The sequence below is a fragment of the Somniosus microcephalus genome, chromosome 4 (genome assembly GCF_052327205.1).
Source record: "Somniosus microcephalus isolate GS21.2 chromosome 4, FLI_Smic_1.0, whole genome shotgun sequence".
Classification (NCBI taxonomy): Eukaryota; Metazoa; Chordata; class Chondrichthyes; order Squaliformes; family Somniosidae; genus Somniosus; species Somniosus microcephalus.
In genome coordinates this window covers 52,377,629-52,399,198 of record NC_140990.1, presented here as the reverse complement: position 1 = coordinate 52,399,198, position 21,570 = coordinate 52,377,629, and the positions used below count along the sequence as shown (strand labels likewise).

Below are 21,570 nucleotides of genomic sequence, written 5' to 3'. Positions count from 1 at the left end.
GATGTGAGTGGATCCGGAAGATACATTTAGATTGGCATTCCATACAGGCACTGAAGGTGGAGGCCAAAAAGGATGACGACGTCACACCTGGATGACTGTCAAAAATGCTAACTGACGCAAAAGAAGTGTTCCAGGAGGGACTAGGAACACTAAAAGGAATAACAGCAACAATTAAAATAGAGGATAATGCAAGCCCAAAGTTTCTGAAGGCCAGACCAGTGCCTTATGCGATCAGACCAGCGGTTGAAGCAGAGCTGGAAGGGTTGGAACGTTCAGGAGTACTGTCCAAAGTGGACTGGAGCGAGTGGGCTACACCCATCGTCCCTGTAATGAAGAGGTCATTGAGTAATACACCTGGGGAACAAAAGAAGGTCCGCATCTGTGGGGATTTTAAGGTGACAGTGAACCCAGTCCTACACACGGTGCAATATCCGCTTCCACAAATTGAGGATATTTTCGCCTCGCTACCTGGTGGTAAACGCTTCACCAAAATTGATCTAGCCCAGGCGTACTTGCAAATGGAGGTAGAAGAAGCTTTGAAACATTACCTTATGATCAACGCCCATAAAGGTCTCTATCAATACAACCGGCTGGTGTTTGGAGTAGCCTCAGCTCCGGCTATCTGGCAAAGGGCGATGGATCAGGTCCTGCAAGGGATTCCAGGGACCCAGTGTTATTTGGATGACATCTTGGTCACGGGCGAAAATGACGGTGATCACCTCGCTAACTTGGAGAAGGTGCTTGCCAGATTAAAGGAATATGGGCTACGAGCTAATCGCCACAAGTGTGAGTTTTTCCAGAAACAGATCTCGTATTGTGGCCACGTCATCAATGAAGAGGGGTTACATAAGTCCCCTGACAAGATTGAGGCAGTAGTCAAGGCTCCAGCACCGGAAAATGTGTCACAACTGAGGTCGTTCCTCGGGCTGGTAAACTATTACCACAAGTTCTTACCAAATTTGTCGACAGTACTACACCCGCTGAACACCCTACTGCAAACAGGGGTACCATGGGAGTGGGATGACGAACGTAAATGAGCTTTCCAGAAGTGTAAAGAATTGATCACATCAAAAGAGGTGTTGGCCCATTTCAACCCAGCACTACCAATTCGTTTGGCATGTGATGCATCACCCTACGGCATTGGAGCGGTGCTGTCGCACAAATTCCCAGACGGGTTGGAGAGGCCAGTGGCCTTTGCGTCTCGGTCACTAACCTCAGCCGAGCGCAACTATGCCCAGATTGACAGGGAGGCCCTCAGCCTAGTATGGGGAGTAAAAAAATTCAACCATTATCTGCATGGGCAGAAGTTCACCTTGCTGACTGACCACCAACCACTTGTCTCCATCTTTAATCCTAAGAAGGGCGTGCCAGTAATGACTGCACAGCGGTTACAAAGATGGTCCCTGTTTCTAGGGGCGAATCAATATGAAATAGAATATAAAGGCATGAAACAGCATGGGAACGCTGATGGGCTATCGCGCCTGCCACTGCCTACGGTGGAGGAAGCACCAGCAGTGGACCCTATCGAGATATTTTATTCGTCGATAATTGAACGATTGCCAGTAACAAACGCGGATATAGAGAAGGAGACCCGCAATGATCCGACGCTGTCACGGGTACATGAATTGACGGTGAGGGGATGGCCAACACATGGCGACTCACTGTTGCCAGCATTCTCATCCAGAAGAGAACAGCTGTCAGTATGCCAGGGGACAGTGATGTGTGGATCCAGAGTGGTGATTCCACCCAAGTTAAGGGAGAGAGTGCTAAAGGAGCTACATGAAGGTCGTCTGGGGGGAATGAAAATGAAAAGCCTTGCTAGGGCTTATGTGTGGTGGCCGGGAATCGATCAACAAATCGAAGACCTAACTAAGAGCTGCTTAGGATGCCAGAAGGTCCAAAATGCACCACCACATGCCCCTCTACACCCATGGGAGTGGCCCTCCTCTCCATGGCAACGGGTGCACATTGATTTCGCTGGTCCATTCATGGACTCAATGTTCTTAATAGCAGTGGATGCTCATTCAAAGTGGCCTGAGGTGATAAAGGTGTCTTCAACCACTACAGAGAAAATGATTGCAGTCCTACGGACCATATTTGCCAGAAACGGTTTGCCAGAGCAGATCTGCTCTGATAATGGACCACAGTTTGTGTCCGACGAGTTCCAAAAATTCATGAAAAGGAATGGGGTAAGGCATTACACATCCGCCCCATATCATCCAGCCACCAATGGATTGGCTGAGAGGTTCGTACAAACCTTTAAGAAGGCGATAAAGGCCATGTGCGATGAGGAAATTCCACTACAGCATAAGATGGACAATTTCTTATTAGCCTACCGAAACGCGACACATGCAGTTACCAACCAGACCCTGGCCATGATGTTCTTTAACCGAAGGTTGAGATCTCGTCTGGACTTGCTCAGACCAAATGTGCGAAGAAATGTTGAGGACAAACAATTCCAGCACATCAACGAGAAGCCGACAAGGAGCTTCAATGTAGGGCAACCAGTCTTGGCCCGTGACTATCGAACAGAGAAGTGGCAACCCGGAATGATATGTACAAGGCAGGGGCCATTAATGTACACAGTGGATGTCGGGGAGAACATTGTGAGATGCCACGTCACAGGAAGGCGTCAACCCCATGTCTCGAGTACCTGGGGATGAACCCGACATACCGGTAGCATCTACTTCAGACCCAGTAGCAGTGGAACCCGATGAACTACCCAATGAAAAGGGGTCAGAATCGCCTCTGCACCAAGAACAAGAACCTCTGGAAAGGCGCTATCCCGAAAGGGTCAGGAAGCCGCCCCAAAGACTGAATCTATAAATGGACTTTTTGTTATTGAATGTACATGTAAAAATGTAATTGTTATTTGAATATTAAGGGGGTATTATTAATCGAAAAAGGGAGGAATTGTAGTGTATGTGCTTTAAGTCAGAACTACTTTTTACAGCTCCTGTATACTGTAGTACCGGCAGTAACCACACCGGTATATAAGCTGTGCGCATGCCTCTGTACCCCAGTCTAGAGATGACCCTCCTCCAGTAAAGACCTGTTGTTTGTTATGTACAGCATCCGTGTAATTCTTTATCCACTGAACCACGGATCTAACAGAAATAACAACAGAAAATGCTGGAAATACTCAGCAGGCCAGGCAACATCCGTGGAGAGAGAAACAGAGTTAACGTTTCAGGTCTGGGACCCTTCATCAGAACTGAAAAAAGCTGGAGATGTAACAGATATTAAGCAGGTGCAGAGACAGGGGGGCGGGGTTAGGAGGGGAGGAAGTAATTGAAAGAACATACTGTGCTTATGTCCTCACCTTTCACCCCACCAGCCTCCACATTCAATGGATTATCCTCCGCCATTTCCGTCACCTCCAAGGTGATCCCACCACCAAACACGTCTTCCCCTCACCTCCCCTTTCAGCATTCCGAAGGGACCACTCCCTCTGCGACACCCTGGTCCACTCCTCAATCACCCCCCAACAGCCCTTCCCCTTCACCTGGCACCTTCCCGTGCAAGCACAGGAGATGCAACACCTGCCCTTTTACCTCCTCCCTTCCCACTGTCCAGGGCCCCAAACACCCTTCCAGGTGAAACAGCGATTTACTTGTACTTCTTGCAATTTAATATACTGTATTCGCTGCTCACGATGTGGTCTCCTCTACATTGGGGAGACCAAACGCAGATTGGGCGACCGCTTTGCGGAACACCTCCGTTCAGTCCGTAAGGGTGACCCTGAGTTTCCGGTCGCCTGTCACTTTAATTCACCGCTTCACTCCCACTCTGATCTCTCTGTCCTCGGGCTATTACATTGTTCCAATGAAGCTCAACGTAAACTCAAGGAACAGCACCTCATCTTTCGATTAGGCACTTTACAGCCTGCCGGACTCAACATCGAGTTCAACAATTTCAGATAATAATCCCTGTCCCCATTTTTCATGCTGTATTATTTTGCCAATCTTTCTTGCCTCTTACATAAGCACAGTTCTTTCAATTCCTTCCTCCCCTCCTAATCTCCCCCGCCCACTGTCTCTGCACCTGCTTAATATCTGTTACATCTCTCGCCTTCTCCAGTTCTGAGGAAGGGTCCCAGACCTGAAACGTTAACTCTGTTTCTCTCTCCACGGATGCTGCCTGGCCTGCTGAGTGTTTCCAGCATTTTCTGTTGTTAAGTCATAAATATAACACAGTCTCTAATAAATCCAATGGGGAATTCAGGAGAAACTTCTTTACCCAAAGAGAGGTCAGAATGTGGAACGTGCTACCACAAGGAGTAGTTGAGGCGAATAGCACAGATACATTCATGGGGAAGGTAGATAAGCCCATGAGGGAGAAAGGAATAGAAGGATATGCTAATAGGGTTAGATGAAGAGTGGTGGGAGGAGACTCGTGTGGAGCAGAAACACCGGCATTGACCAGTTGGGCCGAATGGCCTGTTCCTGTGTTGTAGACTCTGTAATTCTATGTAACTCTGTGTAACTATGTCTTCTGACTCCTGACATAGCTGGAAAAGCTTTTACTATTATTTCCACAATTGTGCAGCATCTTCATTTCCAAAGATCTCTGAGCTTCTCCAATGGCTACTTTTGCCTCACTCAATTCTGGGTGATATTTGTCTCTATTCTCCTGTAAACTGAATTCATCCTGTTACAATATAACAACAGGAAACGCTGGAAAACTCAGCAGGTCAGGCAGCATCGGTGGAGAGAGAAACCGAGTTAACGTTTCAGGTCGATGACCTTTCGTCACAACTGGAAAAAAAGCAGGAAATGGAAAGCAAGTTTGGAGGCTGGAGAAAGGGGGAGGGGATGAAAGAACAGAAGGGAAGGTCGGTGATAGGATAGAAAGCAGGAGAGATTGAGACACATTGATAGACATTAAGAGATATTCAAGGCAAGGGGAGGTGGAAATGGGGCAGGTTAAGGAATAAAGGATGGCTCTAGATGGGGTGTGAATTGCGCTGGCAGAATGAAGGACAGCTAAAGGGAGGGAAGAAAAAACAACAAGTGTGGATAAAAAAGAGAAGAAAAAATATATATGTGATAGGGGCCGAGGTTATGATCTGAAATTGTTGAACTCTATGCTGAGTCCAGAAGGCTGCAGAGTGCCTAATCGAAAGATGAGGTGCTGTTCCTCGAGCTTACGCTGAGCTTCCATGGAACAATGCAGGAGGCCGAGGACGGTGAGGTCAGAGTGGGAATGCAGCGGAGAATTAAAGTGACAGTCCACCGGGAGCTCGGAGTCATCCTTACGGACTGAGGTGCCCCGCAAAGCGGTCACCCAATCTGAGTTTGGTCTCCCCAATGTAGAGGAGACCGCATCGTGAGCAGCGAATACAGTATACTAGATTGCAAGTACAAGTAAATTGCTGTTTCACCTGGAAGGGGTGTTTGGGGCCCTGGACAGTGGGAAGGGGGGAGGTAAAAGGGCAGGTGTTGCAACTCCTGCGCTTCCACGGGAAAGATAGAAACATTGAAGATAGGAGCAGGAGTAGGCCATTCGGCCCCTCGAGCCTGCTCCACCATTCAATGCGATCATGCCTGATCATCCAAACTCAGTACCCTGTCCCTGCCTTCTCCCCATATCCCTTGATCCCTTTAGCCTTAAGAAATATATCTAACTCCTTCTTGAATATATTTAATGAATTGGCCTCAACTGCCTTCTGTGGTAGAGAATTCCACAGGTTCACCACTCTCTGGGTGAAGAAATTCCTCCTCATCTCTGTCCTAAATGGCTTACCCCTTATACTTAGACTATGACCCCGGGTTCTGGATTCCCCGATCTTCAGGAACATCCTTCCTGCATCTAATCTATCTAGTCCTGTTAGAATTTTGTAAGTTTCAATGAGATTCCCTCTCATTCTTCTATACTCCAGCGAGTATAAGCCCAATCGACCCAACCTCTCCTCATACGTCATTCCTGCCATCCCAGGTATCAGCCTGGTGAATCTTCGCTGCACTCCCTCCATGGCAAGAACATCCTTCCTCAAATAGGGCGACCAAAACTGCACACAATACTCAAGATGTGGGCTCACCAAGGCCCTGTACAACTGCAGCAAGACATCCTTGTTCCTGTACTCGAACCCTCTCTCTACGAAGGCCAACATACCATTTGCCTTCTTAACCGCCTGCTGCACCTGCATGCTTACCTTCTGCGACTGGTGCACAAGGACACCCAGGTCTCGTTGCACTTCCCCTTCTCCCAATCTATTAGTGTTCAGATAATAATCTGCCTTCCTGTTTATCCCACCAAAGTGGATAATCTCGCACTTATCCACATTATACTGCATCTGCCATGCATCTGCCCAATCACCCAACCTGTCCAAATCATACTGGAGTTTCTCGGCATCCTCCTCACAGCACACACGCCCACCCAGCTTTGTGTCGTCTGCAAACTTGGAGATATTACATCTAGTTCCCTCGTCTAGGTCATTAATATATATTGTGAATAGCTGGGGTCCTAGCACCGATCCCTGCGGTACCCCACTAGTCACTGCCTGCCACTCGGAAAAAGACCCGTTTATTCCAACTCTTTGCTGCCTGTCTGCCAACCAGTTCTCTATCCAAGTCAGTACCTTGCCCCCAATCCCATGTGCTTTAACTTTACACGCTAATCTCTTATGTGGAACCTTATCGAAAGCCTTCTGAAAGTCCAAATACACCACATCCACTGTTTCTCCCTTATCTATTCTACAAGTTACATCCTCAAAATATTCCAGTAGATTAGTCAAGCACGATTTACCTTTTGTAAATCCATGTTGACTTTGTCCAATCCTGTCACTGTTTTCCAAGTGGTCTGCTATTACATCTTTTATAATGGACTCTAGCATTTTCCCCACTACCGATGTCAGGCATACCGGTCTATAATTCCCTGTTTTCTCTCTACCACCTTTTTTGAATGGTAGGGTAACAGTAGCTACCCTCCAATCCATGGGAACTGTTCCAGAGTCTATAGAATTATGGAAGAGTGACCATCTTCAAGAAAGGTGACAAGTCTGATTGCGGTAATTACAGAGGAGTTTCCCTGCTGTCTGCCACAGGGAAAGTCATCGCAAGAATCCTCCTCAATTGCCTTCTCCCAGTGGCCGAAGAGCTGCTCCCAGAGTCGCAATGTGGATTCCACCCACTAAGGGGCACAATGGACATGATCTTCACCGCACGTCAAGTACAAGAGAAATGCAGGGAACAGCACCAACCACTGTACATGGCCGCCTTTGATCTCACAAAGGCCTTCGACACTGTCAACCGTGAGGGATTATGGAGTGTCCTCCTCAAATTCGGCTGCCCTCAAAAGTTTGTCATCATCCTCCGCCTGCTTCACGACGTCATGCAAGCCAAGATCCTGACCAACGGTTCCACCACAGACCCAATTCACGTATGAAGCGGCGACAAGCAAGGCTGTGTCATTGCACCATAAGCTCCCCGCTGGAGTGGAGCTAATTTACAGAACAAACGAGAAACTGTTCAACCTCCGTTGCCTCCAGTCCAGATCCAAGGTCGCCCCATCCTCTGTCGTCGAATTACAGTTTGTAAATGATGCTTGCGTCTGCGCTCACTCAGAGATCAAACTCCAAACCATTGTCAACACCTTCACCGAAGCATACAAGAGCATGGGCCTTACACTAAACATCTGTAAGACAAAGGTCCTCTACCAACCTGCCCCCACCACACAGTACTGCCCCCCGATTATCAAAATCCACAACAAGGCCTTGGAAAATGTGGACCACTTTCCATACCTCGGGAGCCTACTGTCAACAAGGGCAGATGTCAACGGCGAAGTCCAATACCGCCTTCAGTGTGCCAGTGCAGCCTTCGGTCGCCTGAGGAAGAGAGTGTTTTAAGACCAGGACCTCAAACACGGCACTAAGCTCATGGTCTACAGGGCAGCAGTGATACCCGCCCTGCTGTATGCCTCAGAGACATGGACCATGTACAGCAGGCACCTCAAAGCACTGGATAGGTACCACCAACACTGCCTCCGCAAGATCCTGCAAATCCATTGGCAGGGTAGGCGCACCAACGTCAATGTTCTTGCTCAGGCCAACATCCCCAGCATCGAAGCTTTGACCACGCTCAATCAGCTCCGATGGATGGGTCACATTGTCCACATGCCCGATACGAGACTCCTAAAACAAGCGCTCTACTCGGAGCTCCGGCATGGCAAGAGAGCCCCAGGTGGGCAGAGGAAATGCTTCAAGGACACCCTCAAAGCCTTCTTGAAAAAGTGTAACATCCCCCATCGACACCTGGGAATCCCTGGCCCAAGACCGCACAAAGTGAAGAAGAAGCATCCGGGAAGGCGCCGAACACCTTGAGTCTCTTCACCGGGAGCAAGCGGAAGCCAAGCGCAGGCAGCGCAAGGAGCGCACGTCAACCCAAGCACCCCACCCACCTGCCCCTTCAACCACCGTCTGCCCCACCTGTGACAGAGACTGTAGGTCCCGCATTGGACTCATCAGTCACCTGAGAACTCATTTTTAATGTGGAAGCAAGTCATCCTTGGTTCCGAGGGACTGCCTAAGAAGGAGATTGTGTTAGACAACAGTCCTAATAGCTCGCCTACATCCATTACAATTTTTGAAATGTTAGATTGTACTTGGAAGACGTTGAGTTTGAATCTGACAATTCTGAAATTGGGAGCTGTTAATGATTTTTTTTTAAATAACTATATAGTGATGCGATCAGTCAAAGCAAATTAAAAGATGACACTACTATTTACTGAACACAACTGAGTAATTCTACAAGGATGTTATCGCAGTCTTCCTCAGTATTAACTACACCCCCCAATTTAGTGTCATCTGCAAATTTTGAAATTGTACTTCTGATTCCCAAGTCCAAATCATTCATGTAAATGGTGAACAACAGTGGTCCCAGCACCAATTCCCGTGGAACACCACTTCCCACCTTCCGCCCGTCTGAGTAAATACCTTTAACTCATCCCGTCACTATAACTGGACTTGTCTCCATTCCCGTGCCGAGGGGATTGCTGTACCAGATGGGAGGGGCAACATTTGGGGACTCTCGATTCTCCAATTCCCATTCCCCTTCTTTCTGGTGGATTATGGAGGTGCCACTGTGTGTAATGTGCAAGTCAGTAAGAATTGTCAGCGAGGATTAATCAGCACTTTCTAATTGGAGATGTTAATCAGTGGAACCTTTCAGACACTGAATTGTAGATTTTGTACCAAAGATCAATTTAGAATTGAAGTAAAAGTTCATAATTTTATTGTAAAATAATTCAGGGACTCTCATCAGAAATTAAGGGGAAAGATCAGACAGCGATTCTTAAACGAACACTGCAGCCCCGACAACTCAATCAGCTATATATCCAGAATATTAAACTCCAGCCCAGTTATAGGGGTTATTAACATCAGCAGAAACAAACCCCAACTGTCAGAATGAACATGGTACAGTCCTGGATGTGATTAAGAGCAGAATCCTACCCCTGCAGTCACATCTGAACTTGCTGGTGTGTCAGCAAGTTGGATGGACAATTAAATCCCTTCTCACACATGGAGCAGGTGAACGGCCTCTCCCCAGTGTGAACTCACTGAGATTCTGTAATTATTTACACAGGAGATCCCCATTACTCACATTCCTGACAATCCAGCAGAATTTTCACAGAGCAAAACCTTGCAAGAGTCATCACTGCATTTACACTAATCTCCTGTCTGCTATAAACCAACCTCACAGTCACTGACATCAATCTCATCCTGTCTAATATAAACCAACCCCACAGTCACTGACACCAATCTCCTCCTGTCTGATATAAACCAGCCCAGTCACTGACACCAATCTCCTCCTGTCTGATATAAACCAACCCCACAGACATTGACACCAATCTCCTCCTCTCTGATATAAACCAATCCTACAGACACTGACACCAATCACCTCCTGTCTGATATAAACCAATCCCAGTCACTAACACCAATCTCCTCCTGTCTGATATAAACCAACCCCACAGTCACTGACACCAATCTCCTCCTGTCTGATATAAACCTGCCCCAGTCACTGACACCAATCTCCTCCTGTCTGATATAAACCAGCCCCAGTCACTGACACCAATCTCCTCCTGTCTGATATAAACCAACCCCAGTCACTGACACCAATCTCCTCCTGTCTGATATAAACCAGCCCCACAGTCACTGGCACAAATCTCCTGTCTGATATAAACCAACCCCAGTCACTGACACCAATCTCCTCCTGTCTGATATAAACCAGCCCCACAGTCACTGACACCAATCTTCTCCTGTCTGTTATAAACTAACCCCACAGTCACTGACACCAATCTCTTCCTGTCTGATATAAACCAGCCCCAGTCACTGACACCAATCTCCTCCTGTCTGATATAAACCAACCCCACAGTCACTGACACCAATCTCCTCCTGTCTGATATAAACCAACCCCACAGTCACTGACTCCAATCTCGTCCTGTCTGATATAAACCAACCCCACAATCACTTACACCAATCTCCTCCTGTCTGATATAAACCAACCCCACAGGCCCAGAAAGATTAAACTCAGCCCGTTATTTGGATTGGACTTGTCTCCATTCCCGTGCCGAGGGGATTGCTGTATCAGATGGGAGGGGCAACATTTGGTGACTCTCAATTCTCCACCAATTCCCATTCCCCTTCTTTCTGGTGGATAATGGAGGTGCCACTGTGTGTAATGTGCAAGTCAGTAAGAATTGTCAGCAAGGATTAATCAGCACTTTCTAATTGGAGCTGTCAATCAGTGGAAACTTTCGGACAATAAATTGTAAATTTTGTACTAAAGATTAACTTAGGATTGAAGTAAAAGTTCATGGGGAGAAATTCGGTTGGTAGCACCACCGATTAGCACCTAAAGAGGCCGAGAAGTGGGGCGCTAACCAACTAGCGCCCGGGCACAGCGAAACCTGCGCCTCTTCCCATATTGAGCAGACATTTAGCGCCGGCGCTAAATGTTAGCGCCCGCTCACGGGCGCAGGCAGATCATGACATCATTTGAGTGTGCAACGCCTTTTGGGTGCCCCGGACCAGAAATTCAGTAGCGCCCCCCTCCGTTCTGCCTGGCGCTAATAAGGACAGCTTACCTGGAATGTTCCCCAGTCGCTGCCGGGCTGGGGGGCGTTATTTAAAGGGGACTGCTGTGGTTTAAAAGCGGCAGCCATTTTTGGAGCACAGCTTCTTCGCGAGCTACAGAGAGTTGCTGAGGTGCACTCTGAGAGCCATTTCACCACTGAGCCAGCGCTGGCAGAAGACCTTCAGCCTTCTGACCATCACCTTGCTGCTGGTGAGCATTTCCAATGGGAAAACTTTCTGTGCACTCTTATTATGGGGGCTGCTTTGGAGCCGAACGTCCTGCTGCTCAATCATCTGGAAAGGGCACAGAGACGCAGGGAGAGAGGGGCAGGCATGGCCAGACGGAGGAGGGCAAACAGACGTCGCCACACCAGACCTTACGCTGCCAGGGTTTTCCGACAGCAGTTTTCCTACATGAACATGTCGGAGGAGCAGTGTATCAGAAGGCTGCGTTTTAGAAAGGAGGTGGTGACTGAGCTGTGCCACCTGCTTCAGCCAGATCTGCAGCCTCAGATAAGGTGCAGGACATCTCCGTCGGTGGCTGTGAAGATGACTGCTGCCCTAAACTTCTACGCAAGCGGCTCCTTTCAGGCCGCAACTGGGGACATAGCCAACATCTCGCAGTTCGCGGTGCATTGCTGCATCCGTCAAGTGACTGATGCCCTGTTTAAAAGGAGGTGCCAGTACATCTCGTTCCCATTGACCCCAGACAAGCAGCGGGAGCGCGCAGAGGGCTTCGCAGCAATAGCAGACTTCCCCATGGTGCAGGGCGTCATTGACTGCACGCATGTGGCTCTGCGGGCACCTCTAGAGAATGCGGAGGACTTCCGAAGCTGCAAGGGGTTCCATTCCTTGAATGTTCAACTGGTCTGTGACCACCGACAGCTGATCCTCGCGGTGAATGCCCAGTTTCCAGGCAGCAGCCGCGACGCCTTCATCCTGCGCCAGAATTCTGTGGCAGACCTTTTCGAGGCCCCGGCTCACCCAGGAGGCTGGCTTCTTGGGGACAAGGACTATCCTCTGTGCCCGTGGCTGATGGCCCCGCTCCGTTCGCCCAGCACCCCTGCTGAAGAACGCTACAATGCGAGCCATCAGGCGACGAGAAACATAATTGAGCACACAATCGGCGTGCTGAAGCAGCGGTTCCACTGTCTGGACCATTCTGGAGGAGCCCTGCAGTACTCACCTGAGCGAGTCTCCCACTTCGTGGTTGTATGTTGCATGCTGCATAACCTCGCTATCCTCCGTGCCCAGCCAATGCCACCAGACATTGAAGCACCAGCAGAGGAGGAGGAGGAGGAGGAGGAGGAGCAAGATGGGAGGGAGGCACAAACTGGAAGGGCCGTCCGTCAGAGGCTGATCAGAAGTTGCTTCTAGGCCCCTCTCAGGGAATGCTTGCTGCCATTCCACTAACAGGAATGGAGCCGTTCTGATACCCCAAAACCTGTGAAGGGCAAAATGCATGTAAATAGCTGACATGGCCATTGTAAATAAAGAAAGTTGTTTATTTAACAAAATGTGCTTCCTTCCAACATTAAAAAGCAATGGCAACAGAAAGCAAAACTGACACACTAAAACATAAGTGACTCGCACCCCCGGGAGGCTGTCCAAAACATCACTCACAATCAGACCTGCATCCTCGGCCTTGATTTCAACAATAAGAAGTTTCAGCTGCACCTTCTACTCTTTCCCCCTTGATGGCGATCTGCTTCTCTTCCAAGATTTGCCCCTTCCCTCCCTGCAGCTCCTCCGCAAAGGGACCCCAGTGGCTGCAGCAAGGCTGGGGGAGGCCTGCTGACTGTCCGAAAGCACAGATGCCCCTGAGGGATGGCCTGGACGACCTCTGGGCCTGGAAGGCCCAGCTGCTGACTGCTCCAACTCTGCATGGGTCGAAGCAGTGTGTCCTGCAGGTGGTAGCAGCTGTGGTGGAGACGTGCCAGTGGTGGCATCAGGAATGCTGTCATCCTGAGAGCGGACAGCAGCTCCCTGGTCGGCCAACACACTGGCACTCTGATGGGGCAGCACCGCAGCATGCGCAGCAATCAGCTGGTCCACAGATTGCTGGCCTGCTGTGGTGCTGCAAGGGCCCCGGGTAATCCTGCCTGATCCAGCGAGGGTGGCAGCAGTCAGTGCTCGCGTGGCCTCAATCTGCGTCTGCATGAGACCAGCGAGTGACTGCGTGGCAGCACTCAGGACTTGTGTGGCAGGTGCCAGTGCTTCGGTAAAGCCCTGGACAGTCCTTTCCAATGCTGTCCCGAAGTCCTGCGCACTCCTTTGCAGTGCTTCGGTGAAGCCCTGGACAGTCCTTTCCATTGCTGCCCTGAAGTCCTGCGCACTCCTTGCCTGTGCTGCGCCGAAGTCTTGCACACTCCTTGCCTGTGCTGCGCCGAAGTCTTGGACACTCCTTGCCAGTGTCTCGATGGATTCAGGCATCCTTGCCACTGCAGCCATGAGCTCAGTGTGCCTGAGCCGAGCCTGGGTGCTCATTTCTGCGAGGGCACGCACCTCTTCTGCGCTCTGTGCAGCAGTACTCGCGGCCTGACTCGCCCTCCGGGGAGACGGCCCCCGAGCTTTTCTACCCCCCTTGCGTTGCTGCAGCCCACTGGGTCCTGGAGCTGGTTCCTCCTCAGAGCCTTCCCCCCCCGCTCCCCTCCAGGGAAGTAGTCTCCCCAGTCTGCAGATGGGCTGGCTCGCCTGAGGGTGGTAGGGATGGTTCGGCTTCCTCCTGGTCATTGCCTCCGGAGTCAGTGGTAGTGGCAGCTTCAGGGCCCGGCTCTCGAGCTGGTGATGCTGCATCTGACAGCAGGGAGGTTGAAGAGTGGCTTTAGTGAAAGGACAGGGTGGTAGCAAGGGATGCTCTGACATGGGTCCAGACTGAAAAAGCATGCTGGTGGGGGGAACAAGTGGAAGAAGAGAGCTCCAAAAGGTGATGACCTTACCATCGCTGTGCACAATGGAGCCGGCAGCTCCAGAGGCGATAGGACCACTTATCCGGTGTCCAAGAATCTGATGGACTCGCTCCTCCAGTTCCGTCAGGGTCTGCACGCGAGGCCGGCCTCCACCGGTATGAAGCTGTTCCCTCCGGTTCCTTGCCAGCTTGGCCTGCAGGAGAAAGGATGGGAAGTGATGAAGCATGCTGCCCTGAGCTGACATTACATGCACCCCATGGTAAAATAGCCCTTACATGATGAGCTGAGCTGACATTACATGCACCCCATGGTAGAATAGCCCTTACATGATGAGCTGAGCTGACATTACATGCACCCCATGGTAGAATAGCCCTTACATGATGAGCTGAGCTGACATTACATGCACCCCATGGTAGAATAGCCCTTACATGATGAGCTGAGCTGAATGTGCGTGTGTGTTTCCAGAAAGGGCCATGGGTGCTGGCTGGCAGATGGCCATTGGGGCTTCGAGCACCCTCTGGCCATAAAGTCAGGTGCAGATGGAGGGATGAAGATGATTGTGAAAAAGGCACTCACCCTAACGACCCGAGTGAGGTCGTTGAACTTTTGCCTGCATTGCACAGGAGTCCTGGGCACTATGCTGCTGGAGGTCACTCTTTGCGACACCTCCCTCCATGGTCTGCGGTAATCGCTCTGTTGAGGCCTCCTGCCATTGTCGGGGCAAAGGACATCTCGCCGGCGCTCCACTGCCTCCACCGCCTCCACCAAAGCATCCAATGCCCCATCGGTAAATCTCTCCGCTCCCTGCCTCACCCTCTCCATGATTTGGCAGTTTGGAGACAGCAGGTTGCAGGCTGCCGATTTTGAGGCCTAGAAGGCGCAGAGTGTGGCTGCTGAGGGTTATTGGCCCGCCGCTTTAAGAGCTGGCCGGCGCCAGCGTGTCTCGTGGAAATCGATCATTGACAGCACCTGCGCTGCGCCCGACCGACGAGAAATTCAGTTGCGCCACCGGCTTAGTGCCTTAAGAGTCCCGTGCAGCGCCTGATTTAGTGCCGCAATCACCTTTAGGGGCGCTGCAGCCCAATATCGCTCGAGGTGGCGGTAAATTGCGCCTGGCGCTAAACTTTGCGCACCGCCAATTCTAGCGCCCCAAACGGGGCGATACCGAATTTCTCCCCCCATAATTTTATTGTGAACTCATTTCTGATGGGAATTCCTGAATTAAGGGAAAAGATCACAGACAGTGGTTCTTAAAGGGACACTGCAGCCCCGAGAACACAATCAGCTATATATCCAGAATATTAAACTCCAGCCCAGTTATAGAGTTTATTAACATCAGCAGAAAGAAACCCCAACTGTCAGAATGAACATGATTCAGTCCTGGATGTGATTAACAGGAGAATTCAACCCCTGCAGTCACTTGTGAACTCGCTGGTGTGTCACCAGGTGGGATGACTGAGTGAATCCCTTCCCACACACTGTGCAGGTGAACGATCTCTCCCCAGTGTGAACTCGCTGGTGTTCAATGAGGTTGGATGAGTGCCTGAACTTCTTCCCACAGTGAGAGCAAATGAACAGCCTCTCCCCAGTGTTAACAAGCTGGTGTGTCAGCAGGTGGGATGATTTTGTGAATCTCTTCCCACACATGGAGCAGGTGAACGGCCTCTCCCCAGTGTGAGTGCGTCAATGTGTCAGCAAATCCTTTGTGCTTTTAAAGCTCTTCTCACAGTCTGAACATTTAAAAGGTCTGTTATCAGTGTGAACAAGTTGGTGTTCAGTGAGGTGGGATGAATAAGTGAATCCCTTCCCACACATGGAGCAGGTGAACAGCCTCTCCCCAGTGTGAGTGCGTCGGTGTGTCAAAAGCCTGGATGACTGAGTGAATCCCTTCCCGCACACATGACATGTGAACGGCCTCTCCCCACTGTGAACTCACTGGTGTCTCAGTTGAAGTCTTGTGATTTTAAAGATCTTCTCACATTCAGAATATTTAAAAGGTCTCTCATCAGTGTGAACAATTTGGTGTGCAGTGAGGGTGGTTAAAGAAGTAAATCCCTTCCCACAGACGGTGCAGGTGAACGGCCTCTCCCCAGTGTGAACTCGCTGGTGGGTCAGAAGGGTGGATGACTGAGTGAATCCCTTCCCACAGATTGTGCAGGTGAACGGCCTCTCCCCAGTGTGACTGCATTGGTGTTCAATGAGGTTGTGTGATTGTCTGAACACCTTCCCGCAGTGAGAACAACTGAACCGTCTCTCAGTGTGAACAAACTGATGTTTAACCAGGTCCTCGGAGCTTTTAAAGCAGTTCCCACAATCAGAACAGTTAAAAGGCCTCTCATCAGTGTGAACTCGCTGGTGTCGCAATAGGTGGGACAAAAAATTGAATCCTTTCCCACACACGGAGCAGGTGAACGGCCTCTCCCCGGTGTGAGTACTTTGGTGTGTCAGCAGACTGGATGACTGAGTGAATCTCTTACCACACTCGGAGCAGGTGAACGGCCTCTCCCCGGTGTGACTGCGTTGATGAGTTTCCAGCTGGGATGGGTACTTGAATCCCTTCCCACAGTCCCCACATTTCCACGGTTTCTCCGTGGTGCGGGTGTCCTTGTGTCTCTGTAGGTTGGATGATCAGTTGAAGCCTCGTCCACACACAGAACACGTGTACGGTTTCTCCCCGCTGTGAACGGTGTGATGTTTTTTCAGGTTGTGTAACTGGTTAAAGCTCTTTCCACAGTCAGTGCACTGGAACACTCTCACTCGGGTGTGTGAGTCGGTGCTTTTCCAGTCACACTGATGTTTGAAATCTTTTCCCACAGACAGAACAGACAAACATTTCTCCTTCCACATTCAAAGGCCGATGATATTCCCTGTAAAAGCAGTTTACAAAAGACATCACTAAGTTCAGGATAAAAGTTCAGAACAGATAATTCCTGTTTCTGTGGAACATTCTTTCCTCTCTTATTACATAGAATTACACAGATTGTACAGCACAGAAACAGGCCATTCGGCCCAACTGGTCCATGCGGTGTTTATGCTCCACACGAGTCTCCTCCCATCTCTCTTCATCTCACCCTATCAGCATCTCCTTCTATTTCTTTCTCCCATGTGTTTAACCAGCTTTCCTTTAAATGCATCCCTGCTCTTCGCCTCAACTATTCCCTGTGGCAGCAAGTTCCACATTCTCAGCACTCTCTGGGTGAAGGAGTTTAAACTAAATACAATAAGTTGAGAGGGAAAGTGAAGATGAAAATCAGATTGGCAAAGAGAGAATGAGAGTAGAATGGCGGTTAACATTAAAGGGAACCCAAAAATCTTCTACCGGCATGTAAACAGCAAGCGGGTCATAAGAGGCGGGGTGGGGCCTATTAGAGACAAAGAAGGTGATATATGCTTAGAGACGCAGGGCAAGGCTAGAATACTCAATGAGTACTTTGTATCGGTGTTTACTAAGGAGATGGATACTGACAAAATATCAGTAGAAGTAGAAAAGGTAGAAGGAATGGCAGGGGTGAAAATTGATAAACGGGATGTACTAGAAAGGCTGGGTATGCTTAGAGTGGACAAGTCGCCTGGTCCAGATGGCTTGCATCCCAGGTTGCTAAGTGAATTGGGGGAGGAGATAGCAGAAGGGCTTGCCATAATTTTTCAATCTTCCCTAGATGCGGGGAGGTGCCTGAGGATTGGAAAGTGGCAAATGTGACACCATTGTTCAAGAAAGGGTATAAGGACACTCCCAGTAACTACAGGCCGGTCAGTTTAACATCAGTGGTGTGTAAAATTTTAGAAACAATAATCAAGGAAAAAATTAACGGGCACTTGGAGAGGTTTAAGCTAATTAAGGAGAGCCAACACGGATCTGTAAAAGGAAGATCTTGTTTGACTAATCTAATTAAATGTTTTGATGAAGTAACAGAGAGGATTGATGAAGGGAATGCAATGGATGTTGTCTACATGGATTTTCGGAAGGCGTTTGACAAAGTACCACTTAGAAGGCTGATTAACGAAATTGAGGCTCATGGAATAGGTGGGTCAGTGGCAGCTTGGATAAGGAATTGGCTTAAGGACAGAAAACAGAGTTGTGGTAAATGGCTGTTTTTCAGACAGGAGGATGGTAGACAGTGGTGTTCCTCAAGGGTCAGTGCTGGGGCCACTGCTTTTTTTGATATATAAATGACCTGGATATTGGAATACAGAGTAGAATTTCTAAATTTGCCGATGACACCAAACTTGGGGTGTGGCAAACAGTGATGATGACATCAATTGACTGCAACAGGACATAGAAAGGCTAGCAGAGTGGGCAGACAAGTGGCAGATGGAATTTAATACAGAGAAGTGTGAGGTGATGCATTTATGCAGAAGGAACAGGGAGAGGTAATATACACTTAATGGCACAGTTTTAAAGAGTGTGCAGTGACAGGGGGACCTGGGAGTTAATGTGCATAGGTCCCTGAAGGTGGCAGGACATATTGAGAAAGTGGTTAACAAAGCATATGGGATCTTGGGCTTCATAAATAGAGGTATTGAGTACAAAAGTAGAGAAGTTATGCTAAATCTTTATACAGCGCTGGTTAGGCCACAACTGGAGTATTGCGTCCAGTTCTGGTCACCACACTTTAGGAAGGATGTGAAGGCCCTTTGAGAGGGTGCAGAGGAGATTTACCAGAATGGTTCCGGGGATGGGGGATCTTAGCTACAAGGACAGGTTGGAGAAGCTGGATTTATTTTCATTAGAGCAAAGGAGATTGAGGGGAGATTTGATAGAGGTGTACAAGATTATGATGGGTTTGGATAGACTAGACGAGGAAAGGTTGTTCCCACTAGTTGATGGTTCAAGGACTAGGGGACACAGAATGATTTGGACAGGTTGGGTGATTGGGCAGAAGCATGGCAGATGCAATATAACGTGGCTAAATGTTGTAGTGTCCGAGGATCAATAATACTCAGGCTGCAGGAGAACAATAAAACAGGTATTTACTTGAACAGAGGGTAACTTAAGACTGAAATACAGAAGCCTGCTATGGCTTTATATGCAGGGGTGGTCACTGCCGGTACTGCAGTATAGAATCAGTTCTTCTCTTAAAGGTACATACACAACAATTCCTCCCCTTTTAGATAAACAGTACATAACATTCATTTAACAACTAAATAATAACTAATTACAACTACAATTTTCTCTGTACTATATACATCAACTGAAATAATCATTTGTAAGTTCAGTCTTTGAGGAGGCTTCCTGATCCTGACTGGATAGTGCCTTTCTCGAGTATCCTGTTCTTGCGGCGGAGTTGATTCTGGCTCATTGTCATTGGTTGGTTCGTCAGCTTCCAATACCACTGCTTCTGAGGTAGACGCAATCTGTACTTCGGGTTGATTACCAGGTGCACCTGCTCGTGGTATGGGTTTGGCTTGTTCCTGTGACTCTAGAATCTGGTCAGCATGGTGTCTCATGATGCTCTCGCCAATGTCCACTGTGTACATTAGTGGTCCCTGCTGTGTGCATATCGTTCCTGGCTGCCATTTTTCTGTTTGGTAGTCGCGGGCCAAGACTGGTTGCCCTATCTTGAAGCTCCTGGTTGGCTTCTCATTTATGTGCTGGAATTGCTTATCCTCAACATCTCGTCTTATGTTTGGTTTGAGCAAATCCAGGCGACATCTTAGCCTTCGGTTGAAGAACATTATGGCTGGAGCTTGGTTGGTGACTGCATGTGTCGCATTCCGGTAAGCAAACAAGAAATTATCCACCTTGTGTTGTAGTGGTATGTCGTCATTATGCATTGCCTTTATGGCCTTTTTAAAGGTCTGAACAAACCTCTCAGCCAATCCATTTGTTGCTGGATGATATGGGGCAGATGTGTAATGCTTCACCCCATTTTATCCTCAGAAACCTCCGGAAATCCTCTGACACAAATTGTGGCCCATTGTCGGAGCAAATCTGTTCTGGCAAGCCATTCCTGGCGAAGATGGTCCGTAGGACTGCAATAGTTTTCTCTGTGGTGGTGGAGGATATTTTGATGGCCTCTGGCCATTTCGAATGGGCGTCCACAGCGATTAGGAACATTGAGTCCATAAATGGACCAGCAAAATCAATGTGTACCCATTGCCATGGAGATGAGGGCCACTCCCATGGATGTAGCGGGTCCTGTGGTGGAGCGTTTTGGACCTTCTGGCATCCTGTGCATCTCTTGGTCATATCCTCGATTTCTTTATCGATTCCCGGCCACCACACAAACGCCCTGGCTAGGCTCTTCATTTTTACCCCTCCCAGATGACCCTCATGAAGCTCATTGAGCACTCTATCTCTCAACTTGGGTGGAATTACCACTCGGGATCCACACATCAAGGTCCCCCGGCACACTGACAGCTGTTCTCCTTTTAGAGCCCCAAGTCCTTGTTGGAACACCTCTTTCGCGTCAGTTAGAATTTTTGACAGTCGTCCAGGTGTGACGTCATCATCCTTTTTATCAGTCACAGTTAGCGCCTGAATGGAATGCCAATCCAATTGTATTTTTCGGATCCATTCATGTCCCAATAATGGTGGTCCTCCATCTGGTAGTATATATAGATACAGTTTCTGTGTTTCCTTGCCGTTGTATTCAACTGGCACCCTTATTTTTCCTCTGGGGTAGACTTTTTGCCCTTTGTATGTCTTCAATACAATGGACGTGTCCTTCAAGTGTATGTGTGAGAATAGCCGCTCATAGTCTTGTCAATTCATGACAGTTAGGGCTGATCCTGTGTCCAATTCCATCTTTACTGGGGACCCTGCTATCATGAGGGTGACCCAAATGATTCGGTGATCCTCCTTTGTGATCACGTTGTGTAACTTTAGACAACTTAGTCTCCTGCTCCCGGAGTCCTTATCATTCTCCTGATCTTCCAAACTACTGTCTGTCAATTTCTTTACTTTCTTGTACTTTTCCTAAGTAGTTCTTGTAGTGTTGGTTTTCTTTCCCGACCTGCAGACTCTTGCTATGTGTCCCATTTTCCCACATTGCCTGCATACTTTGTCCTTAACCCAGCAGTCCTTCTGATCATGGGTTGTTCTGCCGCAGCGATAGCACTTTTCTGCTCCATATGCCATTTCGTTAGCGCTGTATTCCTATGGTTTCTGTTGTATTTCCGCAGCTCCCCGTGCTGCTGCTTCGTAGGATACTGCCACGCTGAAAGCCTGTTCTAGCATCAGGTCCTTTTCTGAAAGTAGTCGTTTCTGGGTTCCTTCACTCTGGAGCCCGCAGACAAACTTATCCCGTAAGGTGTCTGCCAGTGCTGCTCCGAACTGGCAGTGCTTCGATAACTTGCGTAGTTCCGTAAGATAGTCAGCATTGTTCTCATCTTTGTGCTGGTTTCTTTTATGGAACTTGAATCTTTCTGCTATCAGCAGCGGTGTAGGGTTTAGGTGTTCCTGTAAGATATTAACAATCGCTTCAAAACTTTTCTCCATTGGTTTAGCTGGGGTAATTAAATTCTGCAATAGGCCGTACGTTCTCGCGCCCATCAAATTTAATAATACCGACGCCTTCTTTCCATCGGCCACCTCATTTGCCTTGCAGTACACTTCAATTCTTTCCACATACGTGGTCCAGTCTTCTA

The 21,570-nt window shown here is 48.8% G+C and overlaps 2 pseudogenes; both read right to left on the bottom strand.

Annotated features, from left to right (window-relative positions):
- Positions 1 to 9,456: 9,456 nt before the first annotated feature.
- LOC147118875 (uncharacterized) lies at positions 9,457 to 16,865 on the bottom strand (annotated as a pseudogene).
- A 430-nt stretch (positions 16,866 to 17,295) lies between these two features.
- LOC147118874 (uncharacterized) overlaps positions 17,296 to 21,570 on the bottom strand; it is a 71,162-nt pseudogene continuing 66,887 nt past the window's right edge.